Source organism: Gorilla gorilla, chromosome 5 (assembly GCF_029281585.2).
Source record: "Gorilla gorilla gorilla isolate KB3781 chromosome 5, NHGRI_mGorGor1-v2.1_pri, whole genome shotgun sequence".
Taxonomy (NCBI): domain Eukaryota; kingdom Metazoa; phylum Chordata; class Mammalia; order Primates; family Hominidae; genus Gorilla; species Gorilla gorilla.
The window spans coordinates 114,115,224-114,131,558 of NC_073229.2; the positions used below are offsets into that span (position 1 = coordinate 114,115,224).

General features: G+C 41.7%; 1 protein-coding gene across 3 annotated transcripts in view; it reads right to left on the reverse strand.

The window, feature by feature from the left end:
* Positions 1 to 16,335, reverse strand: part of BACH2 (BTB domain and CNC homolog 2) — a 371,806-nt gene that overhangs the window by 26,206 nt on the left and 329,265 nt on the right. The window lies entirely within an intron of this gene.

The following is a 16,335-nucleotide window of genomic DNA, read 5'->3' on the forward strand; positions in this document are numbered from 1 at the left end:
CTAAGCCGACTGTCATTTGCTGCTTATCTGTTATATTTTACAAAGATTGAAAGTGTGCTATTTATGCACAGCTCGCATATGCACACAAACACGTGTGTGCCCACACGCATGCCTGCTCACACACAATGACTTAGACAATTAAGAATATGTTGCCTAAGGCCAATTGTTTTTTCAGATGGAAATGGATTAAACTTGCTGGTGTTCATCAGGGTAAGCTTCCTTACCCTGCACATAAAACCACACATCCTCTAGGTTCTTGCAAGCACTGCTGACCACACAGGAAGGTGAGGCATGTCTACAAATCCTGTACAAATCAAATGAAAGCAGCAATCATGGGGTCCTTGCTAGAGGCTATGGTAGCAGTGATACAAAATTTTAGCAGGGGGAGTGAGTGCACAGCAAGGTGAACTGGTAAATTTTGTAGCTGACTTCTGTGTGTATTAAACTCACTGTAGCATACAGAGCCAAAATTCTTGCAAGGACCTGTAATTGATGTTCAAGATTCAACCTGGACATTCACTCCTTTGGGAGTGCTCTCCAGTCCTCTTAGAGAGAATGAATGACATTGTCCTCTCAGCTCTCATAGCCAGATGAGGAGACGTGCTGGATTCTCCAGGGCAGCACTGATTTCATATCATTGCATTCTTTCCAGTAAGGGAAATTTCTTAGACATGTAACTGAATGGGATTTTAATTGTTAATCTTTTTAAAGTACTCAAGTAAGATTCCATATTAAATTTTTCTGTCAGATGATGAGTCCAGAGATATTTGGTTAAAAAAAAAAAACAAAAAGCCATGACTGCTAGACCCAGATTATAAATTCTATATGGGCAATCACTGCCGTCTCCCTTTTATTATACCTAATTGTGCCTGTTTCTACCATAAGACAGCAAGCTCCTTCAGATCAGGCATGGTTTTGTCTGTCTTTGTAACGTTGCATCTAATCTAACCTGGGGTCTCTAACATGGTAAATACTTGTTAAAGCTTGTATGTTACCGAATATGTCATGAGTCGAACTGTGTCCTAACATACTACTACTGTGTATGCAAGGTGACAACACAGTATGTTTAGAGGGTGTTGTCTCAAGTTACTTTTGGAGCAAGGCATCATGTAAACCAACTAACTGAACCGATCAACCGATCAAAGGCAGGCAGGCAAGGGTCTTTGTTTGCCCCGTGTCACAGTACCAGTATTAAAAAGGAGGTCTGACCGACACTTTTGTATCCTGCTAAGCTGACACGGTAATAGGTTCAGCAAATGTAGTACTGACAATACATCTGTTTTATGTCCTTTTCTTCCAGGAATCTTTAAAAGAAAGTAAAAAAGCAAGGAAATGTGTATTTATAGGTAACTGAAGAAGATGACAAGAATGTCACATGACCTATTCCTTTACTGCCACATGGCTCCACCACAAAGAAAGAAATGGTGAAATCAATGCAGAGTTGACCCCTGCCCTCGTAATGATCCTATGCTCCTCTGTAATGTGCCAGTTGCCAAAAGGGTGGATAAGACACTTCGTGAGTTTTGGCAAAGGTGCTCACTATATGGGAAATGTAGGAAACTAATTTCAATGCTATTTATACTGTTCACACAGTTTTTATTTTATTATTATTATACTTTAAGCTTTAGGGTACATGTGCATAATGTGCAGGTTAGTTACATATGTACACATGTGCCATGCTGGTGTGCTGCACCCATTAACTCATCATTTAGCATTAGGTATATCTCCTAATGCTATCCCTCCCCCCTCCCCCGACCCCACAACAGTCCCCAGAGTGTTCATACAGTTTTTCTCATACTCCCATCCTTATCACCATTTTTTTTTTTGATGCTGTAGGTCTAAGTAAGCCTTACCAGTATCTTCCACTGTGGCCTCTTGTAAAGAAAATTTCTAAAGAAGCCAGGGACATCCATGGGGATCTGTAGATCAGGAAGCAGTACTGGGAGTCACCCTCTGCCACATGGCTGCAAGGAGCTGGAGAAAGCATCTCTGCTCAGGGAAGAGCTGATGCTTAAATGTATGAATTGGACCAAGGATGTGAATGAGCAAAGTCTCCACATCACAAATAAATGGCACTCCTTAGATCACTGAGGCTTAGGAGACTTGCTGAGCTTGAAATGATCGTCATATGATCATGAAAGGGTCATAGATAAAAAACCTGGTTTGTAAACTGTCACTTAAGCCCAAGGGCAGAGGAAATGGTGTCCTCACCATGAAAGTTCAAGAGCTCATAACTAGCTCTTCTCCCATTCTGGTTTCAGTCCTGCTTTGTCATATTTAAGTCTGCAAGATTTTGCTCAGCTTCTGTGTGTGAGGCTTTGTTTGGTGAGCCAGAACGACCATTTACCAAGTATCTCCTAGTGCCCAGCACTGTGCTCTTGTAACGCCTTGCAAGGCAGGCATGACTGCCCTTATTCTGTAGATAAGGAAACTATGAAGCAGGGAGGTGAAGGAGTTTATCCATGGTCAGTGCTAGTCAGTGGAGAGCTAGGATTCCAAACCAAGTCCAGTCTGTTTCTTCTTCTGTGCTCAGTGGTGTGAGGGAAGGATATGTGCAGGACTCAGGCCTGTGCTCAAGAGATCTAAGATTTAGCTTTGTAGAAGAGGTACAAATGATGAAAAGTTAACTAAGTAACAATGTAAGCAAGTCAACAATGGAAAAGCCATTGCAAGATTATATGAGTAGTTGTCAACTGAGAAATCCAGACAAGTTCAGGATAGGAGACTACTGAGGCTGAGGGGACTAGCAAGGCGGCCCCTTGAACACTTTTATCAGCACACCTTGAGTGTCTGCTCTAGGTCAAGGGTTGCTTTGATACGATGGCTACTTTCTGAACTGTCACAAGGGTCCCTCCCAGGAACCCATCTCTGGTCTACTTTCGGCAGTGGTAATTGCTCCAGATACACAAAACAGAAAGCAAGTGCCCATCACACCTGCCAGCAAGTGTTACAACAGGCAGAGGCTTTCTAAATACTGGCTTAGCCTCCATCTTGAGAAGGTGGCACTGTCTACCCATTTTTAGGGACCATTTAAAATTCATTCATTATACTCAGAAGGCAAATATTCAGGTACCAGTGAAAAGCTGTATGTTCATGAAACTGTGACCACAGGTTTGCATTGTTACTTACTTTTTGTTCTTAACAAATAAGGCTCTAATAATGGGAAAAAATAAGAGGGGGTGGGAGGTGGAGAATTACACACAAAACTAACAACTCATAAAATGGTATTTTAAAAAGTAATGATCATAAAGTTAAAATGGAATGAAGTGGCTACAAATAGAAGAATAGTTCTAATTCACTGATGTTAATGGAGTTGCATCCCTCTGCTCTAAGCAGACCCATCTAGGCTAAAATCCACTGGTCAGCAGTGGCCTCAAGGTATGAGAAACAAATGCAAAATATGGTGTTAGGGACAACTTGGGATAACAGTCTTGCATTTTGAATGAAAATATTTTGAATGCCTCATTTCGAAGAACATTTTTTCATTGCACTTAAATATGTAACTACCTGGTCTCATACTGTGCAATACTCATTCTGATACAAATGAGATGGGATCACACATTGGGGCCAGAATACAGTGTGCCATGTGGGGGCGAGACCTCGGAGAAGGCAGAAAGTTAACTCTCCAACCTCCCACAGACTGCTTCCTAGGAGGCGATGACCTCAGCTAGCAGTTGGCACATAGTTGGTTCAACCCTGAAAGAAATAAGGCCAGGGTACCGTGTCCGATGGTGCAAGTCAACATGCTGACAATGTGTTGAAATTTGACCCACTGTAACTATGACCCTTAATCCTTTATTCCATTGGATTCTAACATATCATCTCTCTGCTGAAAGGAAGATGGGCTGATGAAAACTCAATTTGTAGAGAAAGTTTGGGCACTGTTTGCAAAGCTGGGGAGCTCAGTGTTTTGGGGAGCTCAGTGTTTCATGAGACATCCATTTTGCTGCAGGACAGAGTTTATGAGGATACTTATAACAGTTCCATCTCTGGACTATGACAGGGATGAGGCAGTCAGCCTTCAGGCATTTATTGAAAATAGGGTTTGAGGATTTTTGAGACTTGGAACATCATTCTCTACATAAGCTACATGACTAAGGTGTCTCCAGTTGGTTTTGGCAGTATATACACATGGCTGTAGCATTGAGCCCATCTGCAGAAGGCTGATCAGATGAATCCGGAGGACAGGTGACTGCTCCCTGGGAGAGGGCTGGCACGCTTCTCAAGGTCCCTTAATCACAACTTCACAAAAAAGGGAAACTTACATCTTCAGCAACACCATGTACACTTTCCTGATGAAGCTGAATCTCTTACACACTGCAGGAACCAGGAAGATAAAGGTAATGAACCCCTGCCCAAGGGCTTTTTAAAACGCTAGACCACTGACAACCCCTCTGGGTTGTATTTGCACAGCAAGGCACTTGTCAAATGATGAAAGCAATGCTGGTGACAATTAACTCTCCCTTCCCACTCTCTTACTGCACTGCAACCCACTCTGCAGGATGAAAACTGACTTAGTGATCAGGCATCACTCCTCATCTTAATTTTCTATAATTCATATCCACATTATCACATTCTTCTTCCAAAGCAGCATGCTAGACATTTAGAAAGTATTTGTTAAATTAATTCACCTTACTATTTCAACAAAGCTTCTGGTTATTTTAGTATTAATTTTTATTTTATCTATTTTTACAGACAGGGTCTCCCTATGTTGCCCAGGCTTGTCCTGAACTCCTGGGCTCAAGGGATCCTCCTGCCTCAGCCTCCCAAAGTACTAGGATTACAGGCGTAAGCCACCACATCTGGCCTCGTATTAATTTTATTTATTTATTTACTGACAGGGTCTCATACTGGTTGTCCAGGCTGGAGTGCAGTGGCATGATCTTGCCACTTACTGCAGCCTCAACCTTTGGGGCTCAGGTGATTCTCCCAGCTCAGCCTCTTGAATAGCTGGGACTATTGGCATATACCACTATGCTCAGCTAATTTTTGTATTTTTAGTAGAGATGGGGTTTCACCATGTTGCCCAGGTGGTCTCAAACTCCTGGACTCAAGCAATCGGTCTATTTTGACCTCCCAAAGTATTGGGATTACAAGTGTTAGCCATTGTGCCTGGGCAATTTTATTATGAATTTTAGATAGAGCTTATTTTGTGTTCTATTCCTAAGGTAATAATATAAAAACGAAATCAACATCGAAATTGATTTATACATATATCATTTCATATGGTGGTTCTTTTAGCTAAAGAAAATCATTATTTGTCGCCCGGCCAGCCGCCCCATCCGGGAGGGAGGTGGGGGGGTCAGCCCCCCGCCCGGCCAGCCGCCCTGTCCGGGAAGTGAGGGGCACCTCTGCCCGGCCGCCCCTACTGGGAAGTGAGGAGCCCCTCTGCCCGGCCACCACCCCGTCTGGGAGGTGTACCCAACAGCTCATTGAGAACGGGCCATGATGACAATGGCGGTTTTGTGGAATAGAAAAGGGGGAAAGGTGGGGAAAAGATTGAGAAATCGGATGGTTGCCATGTCTGTGTAGAAAGAAGTAGACATGGGAGACTTTTCATTTTGTTCTGTACTAAGAAAAATTCTTCTGCCTTGGGATCCTGTTGATCTATGACCTTACCCCCAACCCTGTGCTCTCTGAAACATGTGCTGTGTCCACTCAGGGTTAAATGGATTAAGGGCGGTGCAAGATGTGCTTTGTTAAACAGATGCTTGAAGGCAGCATGCTTGTTAAGAGTCATCACCACTCCCTAATCTCAAGTACCCAGGGACACAAACACTGCGGAAGGCCGCAGGGTCCTCTGCCTAGGAAAACCACAGACCTTTGTTCACCTGTTTATCTGCTGACCTTCCCTCCACTATTGTCCTATGACCCTGCCAAATCTCCCTCTGCGAGAAACACCCAAGAATGATCAATTAAAAAAAAAAAATAGCTTTCTCTTCAAATAGGATTTCTGACTAAATTATCTGGATTTAATCATATATCTATTGAATAGCATGTGCACCTTTCCTTGTTTTTCATATCCCTCTACACTAAGCAAATAAAGGCATTTCTCTTTTTATTAAAAAAAAAAAAAAGAAAATCATTATTTGTCTTAGTGAATATGTCTTAAAACATAAACGGAGTGTCTTTTCTCTCCTGTGCAGGTTTGAACTTGGATCTGCAGCCACAATGTAAAAATCCTTCCCCTATTTGTAAGTTTTACTCCTGAGACTCTATCTGATCATTCAGTCACTTATAATTTTTTTGTTTACTAATTTTATTTTATTTTTTAGAGATGAGGTCTCACTATGTTGTCCAGGCTGACCTCGAACTCCTGGGCTCAAGCCATTTTCCTGCCTCAGCCTCTCAAAGTGCTGGGATTACAGGCATGAGCCACTGTGTCCATCCATACTCATTTTTTCATTCTCCAACGATGTGCTAGGCACTCACTGTGTACTATGCAAGGTCTGGGGACTCCACTTTCTTGGATTCAAGTCTCAGCTCTGCTGTGTACCAGCTGTGTCACTTGGGCTGGTTACTTAACCTTTCTGTGCTTTAGTTTCTCTATGCTTTAGTTTCTACAACCGTAAGACAGGGATACTGACAGTGCCTGCCTTGTAGTAAAACCTTTGGAACAGGATCTGGCATTAAGTAACAACCAGTATTAATGCTGTTGCTACAAATATGAATAAAACACCACCTTTTTCTCCAAGGAGCTAACAAGTGACTGGGGAGACAGATGTTCAATATAAATGTTTACGGTGTCACCTGAGTACGTAACAGAGGTATTTGCAGGATGCTGGGAGGACAGGGCTGGAGCAGTAACTGCTAAGGGAATTAGTGTAAGGCTACTTAGAGGAGGTAACACTCGCCAAGTGTTGAGGGCTGAGTTGAAGTTCTTCAGAATAAGTAAAAGAAACGCATGTCTCACTCCCTCATCATCTTCCGGCTTTTCCTCAAATGCCATTTTCTCACTGAGACCTTTCCTGGTCCTCTATTCACAATTGCCCTCCCCTACCACAAAACCAGAACTGGCTAGATGGTTTGCAGGGCCTAGTGCAAAATGAAAATGTTAGCCTCTTGTTCAGAGATTAAGAATTTCAAGTGACAAGAGAACATTAAACAAAGTGCAGGACCCCTCTGAGAATGGGGCCCTGTGCAATTAGTTGCACAGGTTTTATGCTCATGAAGCTGGCCCTGTCAATAACACATGCATGCACAAGTGCACACACACACACACACACACACACAGTTACCTATTCCCTGCAGTTGAAATGGACTCCCTGATTTGAGGAGGGGGTGATGGCATCCCAGGGTGCAGGTCAAACAGTAGAACACCATTTGACTTCAACTTTGGGCTGAAAAACATGGTCAGCCCACCAAGGTACTTTCTGATTAGTAAAAAAAGGAAAATCATATAGGCTCAGTGAGCAAAGGCCTGACTCGAATCCCCATGATAGAGAGTCATGACTTGAATCAGTTAACAGACTCAGACTCCCTGCAATTATTCTCAGGAATTCTTGAGGACAGACCCTACCATAACCCACATTTTTGCTATGATTTCTCCTGTCACAGGGTTTTCAGAAATGTACTTGTAGTTTTTCCTAAATCATGACTCAATACAAACTTTTTAAATTAAAAAACATCTAAAAAATTATTCAGAAACTGTTGAGGCCAGAACCAAAACTATTATCACTCTCTGTGCGTGTGTATCTCTGTAACACTACTTTAATACAACTTAACTACCTTAATACAAACATAACTGGAAAATTGAAATAGTCCTTACCAACTACTAATTTTGACTTCTATTATTTGACTGAATTTTAGTTTGATGTTGTAAACTCATATGTTGGTTATTTACTATTGTCTCTCGGACTCACATCCACTCTTCTCATATTTCCCTCTTGCTGAGGCTGGGAGTTCAAAAACTCTTGTTTCCTAGGCTCTTCTGCTGGTTGACTTATTATCAGACCTGCCAACAGGTGCACAGGTGGGTGAGCTCAGAAGGTGGGAGGCATGAAGACGCTCTGGCTCCTTCTGTCTCTTGCTCTGTTTATCTTTCCTTTCTTGGTGGTGTGTTCTGGAAGTGGCTGCATCCCTGACTCTGTGGTGGAGTGTCCAGAAGGGGCTGTCTGCCCCACAGCTGCAGCTCCCGAAGCACCTGCCCCTCCACCATGCTCACAGGTCCCTTTCATCCCCTCCAGCCCTAGGAGCGGTAGATACTTTCTGCGGTCATTAATCATTAGGTTAGCTCTCCTTCCCTTTTCTGTTCTTCCAGTTTTCCAACACCTGTGTAACCAATTTCCTGTTTTATAGCCCCTCTATTTGAAACACCTGGCATGGTTTCTAGTTCCCTGACTTAACAATCCAATTTACAGACAAGGAGGCCAAGGCCCAGAAAGGTGAAGGGATTTACCCAAAGTCACAGGGCTGCCTGGCCAGGGCTAAACTCAAGTCTTCCGACCGCAGAGTTCAACTCTCATGCTCCCTTTCTACCTGTTGCTGTTTCTCTGAAGTGAACTAGGAAAGAAATGCTATTTCATATGGAAACATGTTACTGTAAATTTTATTACTCTCTCTAAAATATTGTTTTATATAGCTCTATCCAAAGAAGTCTGGCCAATTGGATGCAGTACATCTTTTGGTACGCAGAAGGTGAATCTCATAATTGGTTCTATTTTTCCAGTGTCTGGATTCCTCCTGAAGAATGAAGATAACTGCTGTGTCCCTTTCCCGCTCAATGAAACTCTGCAAATCCTACGAAGCCCTTTTACCACATGGGGATTTGGTAAATTATCAGGCCTAGCTAAGTATTGGTCCTTAGAATCTAGAAGACAAAGCAGAAATGCCCTTCTGGCGGGGTGCCACATGGCACCAGAGCTTTGTTCCACAGTGGAATGGCAGTCGGATGAAGCTGATGTCTAGGGGGAGTGTTACGTGTCCCCTCTCTGTGATAGTCAGCTCAGAATGATTATGGGGCTATATAATGGCTGAAACTGCCCCTTAGGTATTTCTTTGGTTGTTTCAAGGTTGATGAGAACAGGAGAAGGTCCCAAAAGCAAACATTCCATATTGTCTTTCCTGAGAACTGGCGACACCTTGGGTATGTGGAACCTTTGTTTCAATTGGGTGGTTTTGCCCATCTCATCTCACCTCCTTCAAAGCCCATCTCATCTCACCTCCTTCATATGTGGTGCTCATAATTTTCCCATTCAGGTATAGATGGTTATATTTCCTAGGTTAGTGACAGGCAAAAGTCATATATGATACAGATACAAGGAACTATATTCATATTTACCCTAAAAGCATACGGTGAAAACAGAAAATCTCCCTTCTGAAAGATTATAAAATGAAGTTCACAGAATAATTTTTAAAAATCCAATTTCAATATAAGTGTAGGTCTTAAAATAGATATGAAATAGTAGTAACGTTTCACGTTTTTCAGTGTAAAATAAAAGTGAAAAGCATCCCACTCACTGGTAATGAAGTAGTAAAACCTGCATCAAGGTTTATGGTTTCATTCGAAAAACTGCCTCCAAAAGAAAATTATTTTTAAAAAGAAGATTTAGAAAAAATTACCTAATTTCCATTTTAAATGACCCTCTTCCCATTCCAGAAACCAATGATTTTCCTAGGCGAGAATTTCTTGACTCAAGGTCTGGTTTCACCCTCTCAACCCCTCTAGTCATTTCAAACCAACTATGAACCACTTGATCTTCAACCAGAAAATACAAAACATTTTTGAAGGCTTCCAGTGATGAGAAGTTTGGCCCCTCATTAGCACCTTCTAATGGTTCTTCATGTTAAGTTTCAGGAATGGAAGTTTTGGCTTAGTCAGTTATGAGTTCTTACACCTTTCTTGTTACTCTCCTCTGAACCACATTGCCTGCGACTACACCCCTGGCAGATATCTGGATTGAATAAATGCTCCAATCATTGGTACAGAGGACAGACTATCACCTCTCTCTGTCTATATCCTATTTTCTAGAAATGCTCAGATTTCACTGTCACTTATTATTTACAATTAACATCTCTGAGCTTATTTCCTCCCAGTATCTATTGATAAGCCATGTGTCCATTTTAACCTTGCAAAATCAAATTTTTGACCCAAGAGTGTGTACTTGTCTAGATACTCAGAAATCATTCCTATTATAAAAACTACTATTCAGTCAAATTTTTAAAGATCCACTTTCTTCTCTTTGTTTTGCAAATTACGATGCAATTTCTGATCTCTAGTCTTTTGACGCTTTCCTTAGCTCCACAGTCCCTGAAAGATTTTGACCATAGCAAGTTGTATCATAATCATATCTATTATTCCCCCTGCAGTTTGGGGGCTTTACTTCATCCAGTCTGGGAGCTTAGCATTTTCTTTTTGTTCATCTACCTAGGGCTTCCTTTCCCTTTTCCAAGTTTTTTCTCACTTTTCAGTCTTACGGTCATTCATTCAGTCATTCTCCTTGACGCACAATATAAAATTAACTCTGGGCTCTTTGCCATCCTCAGTACTACACAGTCAGCCCCAATGAGCAGCTGTTGGTTCCCTCATCTTTACGCTCCAAAGAGAACCACAAATTCATTTTTGTTTTCTGTGGTCCTCTTCGAAAGGTCTCCACTCATTTTGGGCTTGAGTTTTCTTGAACGCCTTATTTGTGGTTCCATACATGTTCCCATAGTTGTTCGTGTTTTTCCAGTGTTTAAAATAAAACTCTGAATGAAAAAGAACTGCTGGCACAATTTACCCTCCTTTTTCAAGAAAAGGGTCCTCATGTGAACTTTGTTTTGGACACTTCTAGCCCTCCTGAATCATCTTTCCCCACAGATGCATAATTTCTACCTTTTTCTTATTAACATAAAAACCTGTTTAAAAATGTCTTGAACCCAAAATTATAAAACTCTAGAAGAAAACATGGGGGAAAAGCTTCATGTCATTGGACTTGGTAATGAGTTCTTGGATATGACACCAAAAGCACAAGAAACAAAAGCAAAAATGAACAAATGGGACTATATCAAACTTAAAATCTGACTCTATCAAAGGACACAAAGTAAAAAGGCAACTCATGGAATGGGAGGGAATATTTGTAAATCATATACCTAATAAAGGATTGATATATAAAGAACCCCTATGTAAAGAACTCTCATTTAAAGAACTCCTACAACTCCCAACAGCAAAATATAAAATAACCCAACTAAAAAGTAGGCAAAGGACTTGAATAGACATTTCTCCAAAGACATACAAATAGCCAACAAACATATGAAAAGACGTTCAATGTCACTAATTAACAGAGAAATAAAAATTAAAACTACAATGAGATCTCACCTTACACCCACTGGGATGACTACTACCAAAAAAACAGAGTAACAAGTGTCAGCGAGGCCGTGGAGAAATTGAAATCCTTGTGCACTGTGTTATTTTTTATTTTTCTTGTTTGTTTTTGTTTTTAAGACAGGGTCTCACTCTGTCACCCAGGCTGGAGGGCAGTGGCATGATCATAGTTCACTGCAGGCTCAACTTCCCAGGCTCAAGTGCTCCTCCCATCTCAGCTTCCTAAGTAGCTGGGACAGGAGGCACATACCGTCATGCCTGGTTAATTTATTATTTTTGTAGAGACAGAGTCTTGCCATGTTGCCCAGGCTGGTCTTGAACTCCTGGGCTCAAGTGATTCTCCTGCCTCGTTCTCCCAAAGTGCAGAAATGACAGGTGTGAGTCACTGCATTTGGCCCTTGTGCATTGTTGAAGAGATTGCAAAATAGTGCAACTGCTGTGGAAAACAGTATGAAGGTTCCTTAAAAAATTACAAATAGAACTACCATATGATCCAGCAAACCCAGTTCGGGGGATATTTTCAAAAGAATCCAAAGCAGGGTCTTAAAGAGGTGTTTGTACACTCATGTTCACAGCAGCATTATTCACAATAGCCAAGAAGTGAAGCAACCCAAATTTCCATTAATGAGTGACTGGATCAACAAAATGTGGTAGATACATACAATGGACTCTCAGCCTTAAAAGGAAGAAAATCCTGTCACGTGTTCTAACATGGATGAACCTTGAGGACATTATGCTAAGTGAATTAAACTAATCATAAAAAGAAACTTCTGTGTGATTCCACTTATATGAGGCATTGAAAAGTAGTCACATTCATAGAAACAGAAAGTGGAATGGCGTTTATCAGGGGCTAGGGGGAAGAAAAAGAGGCGGAGTTGTTTAATGAGTACAGAGTTTTGGATTTTCCAAGATGAAAAAATTTTGGAGATCTGTTTCACAACAATGTGAATACTTAAGAATATTGAACTTATTTAACACTACTGAACTGTACACATAAAAATGTATGGTAAATTTTATGTGTTTTTAAAATCACAATAAAAAAGGTCTTGAAATATTTTGGACTGTACAAAATCTTCTTTGACTTCATGTTCTTTAAGATGATACTGCCACTTTCTTCTAAAGATCCTCTCATGTGTACTCTTATTAATTCCTTTTAGCCAGATTACGACCCGAATAGCAGTTCTACCTTTGCATCTTCTACTTTCTGGAAGGTGGAACTGCCAATGTGGCAAATCAATAACCACTCAGGTATTCAGCTACTGGTCAAGGAGAATTCTGGTAGCTATTTGACCTAATTCTGTACATGGGAATAGGAACATGGAACCTTTAATTGTCCTGACAATAGGACCCATAAACTCCTACAATATCAATTTTGCTCCTCTCTCTTCTAATCTCCTAGTGCTCTTCAGAGGGCCCCTGCCCTATGTTTCTAGATTTGCTTACAGACCTTATTAGATGTAATTCTTTTTTTTTGAGATGGAGTCTCACTCTGTCACCCAGGCTGCAATGTAGTGGCACAATCTCGGCTAACTGCAGCCTCCGCCTCCAGGTTCAAGCGATTCTCGTGCCTCAACCTCCCAAGTAGCTGGGATTACAGGCGTGTGCCACCACACCCGGCTAATTTTTTTGTATTTTTAGTAGAGAAGGGGTTTCGCCATGTTGGTCAGGCTAGTCTTGAACTCCTGACCTCAAGTAATCCACCCGCCTGGGCCTTCTGAAGTGCTGGGATTACAGGCATAAGCCACAGTGACTGGCCTAGATATACTTTTGGCTCTGCTTGTCTTTCCAGTGGTTACATTTTTATTTTGAATATGGAATTCCTTCCCATAGCCATATTTCACTGTGATGTCCTTCTGCTTACCAGGTTACTTGGGTTCTCTGAGAAATTCTATTTATCACTGTGGCAATAATCTCCAAGTCCATTTTTACATTACTCCTGCTTCAACCATGAATAGACATTGGAGACTGTAACTTCTTGATTTATCCCATGATTTACCAAATATTTTACTTTCCTACCAATATCAAACTTGCTGGGTTCTGACATAATTGGTATTATGAGTTAAGCAAGATATTCTTCTCTCTTCCTCCCCACTCCATCACGTTCAATTGAAAGCATGTGCCTTGTACACCCTAGATTCTCAATAACTATTAGTTGAACTAAACCGAGCTAGCCCTAGTACTGCCCACTTGGGCAAGCAATTTGAATCCCTCTTTCACATGACAATCCATCACATATTTGAAGACATCTGTCATACCTGGTTAGGGAATTTCTTCTTCAAGAACTGAAGTCATATTTTCCATCTGAAATCAGAACTGAAGAACTGACAGATCACACGTCTCTTATGGAAAATATTATTTTCTTCTTGCCTCTGGAAGCAAGTAGCTTGACACACCACTAATCCTCCAATAGCCTTGAGAACCCAGGTGCTACCAGGGGAGGCCCACTGGTCTTCAGCAGGGAAAGCAATCTGACCTTGATACCTGCTGTCATTTGTCCCTTTCATTTGCAAAACAGGAATAAATAGGGACAAGCTGAAGACATGTAGGTAGTTAATATACTTGAAAGGCTTTTGAGAGAAAAGTACTAAAAATTCTGAAGATGTATGTATCAGCTTCTCAAGCAGAGCCCTTTCCTTGGCAATAGAAATGGTGTTACTGTGGCTTACAGAAGGAATAAAGCTACAGAGTATGCCTTATCAGCATGGTTGATACAGCAGCAATGATAGTATTTCTACAGTCTTTAGTCTCTTTCATCTAAGTCCTTTACCAACCATCATGTAACAAGCTGAGATATGCTGACTGGGCTACTCAAAGCTGTACAGTAAGCTGGGATAAAAATCATACATGGAAACCAGACTTTTTGCCAAAGGGACGATACACTTCTGATTTCTCCTCCCTTCCTGTGCTTCTGCAATGGGCTCTGCCAATGGAGAACAGTTAATGCTGATGCAATGCAGGCACCATCTGTGCTCTGTGAGGATTTAAACAGCAGCCATTAACACAAAACCCCATATGTGAATTGGACAATGGCTGCCCTGAAGCTACAGGACTCTCAGATAGAATATACCACTCTGTAGCTTTTAGGGATGCAGACATTGTTATGATCCAACACCCACGCCCCTGAATCGGAGCATGAAGTCAGGTTTGTCAGTCACCCACTTCCCTTCCCTGCTTCTTAACTGAGTTTGAATCTTTTCTATATGTTATTCCTGTCTGTCAAGGGAGGAAACGAAACGGGAGCCGATACCATCTACCAGCACAGCCATGGGTGCCATTTTTACCTGAAGCCATTGGGTTCTTGTCCTGAAGCTTCCCCCAGGACACCAGGGTTCCAGGCATATAAACGACATTGACAGTGACTGGGAGCAAGCCTTTGTTGGGAAGAGCAGTGTGTCCAGGACTTCAGGTTGCTGGGGCATGAAGGCAGGGTCCTATTTATTTTTAATTTTTATAGAGTTAGGGGTCTCACTCTGTTGCTCAGGCTGGTCATGAACTTCTGGGCTCAAGCAATCCTCCTTCCTTGGCTTTCCAAAGTGCTAGGATTATAGGCCGGTAGAGTCCTATTTTTGACAATGGTGTCATCTCTGGCAGCAGCAGAGATGCTGAGGCAGGGGAGAAAGAAATTTCTAACAATGACTGGTTGGTTGTGTCCAGTTTCTGTGGGGCTGAAACATGCTTTTCACACCAACACAGGGGATGGTAAGAAAAGGAAGTAAGTCACAGGTGCTTCAGAATGGTACCTTGGAGGCTGTTCTGGGCCATCTATTTTGAACATGGCTTGGGACTGTTATGAAAGACCTCATTATTTATAGCTCGTAACTGGGAAAACACCTTTTCTCCTAGAAATAAAGATATCCAAACTTCCTGAAAATGAACCTTTGGTTTTTGACAAATACCAAGTCTCAAGAACACCAGGTGTTCTTGTTCTGGGTGAATCAAACTATTTATGAGTATACCTTTAAGGATGTGAGTTAAAGCACCTACAGCATCCCAGGTGTTCCAGTATTTGGATGGAATTTTAGTCACTGAGGTTGCAAATCAAAAACCTAAGAAACCTTAAGGAAAAACAAGCCCTCCAGTTTCCTTGCACTATTATAGCAAGAAATGTCTGGTTCATGGCAGGGAGGATTCATAGAGCTCATCCACAGTAGTTTAATGGCACCTTCCCAGAGAAGCGTAGCTTTGAAAACCTCAACTAAGCTAGCAGGTGTCTGGATGGCATCGTCATTTCTTTCTTTAACAAGCGTGGGAGGCCAGGGCTTAAGAATCTCTAGGTAGAGGCACCATTGTGGTAAAAATACAGAGACTCAAAGCAAAAGGGAAAACTAATACTGCTTTTATATCCCACTTCTGTGCTCATGAACTCTCCTCTCTGTTGACGCCATCTCTCCTCTCTCCTGCCCCTCCATGATCTCTCTGGATAGTCAATCAAAGGGAGGCTGGAGAGTCTCTGAGTTAATGCTTCTGACGTGGACTATGTTTCAAGCAGCAACTCCCTGGTTTAGAAAGCAAACCTTATTCTCTTCTGCCCGGCCTTCCAAATTTCCCCCAAATCTACTCCCTTTTCAGTCTCATCTCCAGTTATCCTCTTGATCCTGACTCCTAGCCTTTTCTTTGACTTACTAGCATTTGCCCAAGCCATGACCACTGCCTAGATGCACTGCTGACTCTACTTCACCAATTCCAACTGTAAAATTCCAACATATGAAAACTGTGGAGGAGAGGGAAGATGGTATCCACCAATGTGGAATGAAAGGGCCAGGGGAAACCCTGGCAAAGGAGGTGGCAATTAAACTGGACCCTCCCTTCTATGACCTGGACAATAAGCACTTGCTTACAGACCATCAGTTTGGGCATTTAATCACAGGAGGGCTGTTTTGCGTTGTTATCTGAATATTCCACTGGACCTGTCTTGATTAGAAATTCCTCAAAGTCAAGGACCAAGTCTTACACTTCTTACATGTCCTCTGCATAAATTCTAATAAAATCTGTTAAAAATCTGCATTGTGATGAAAGCGTATTTTTTTAAG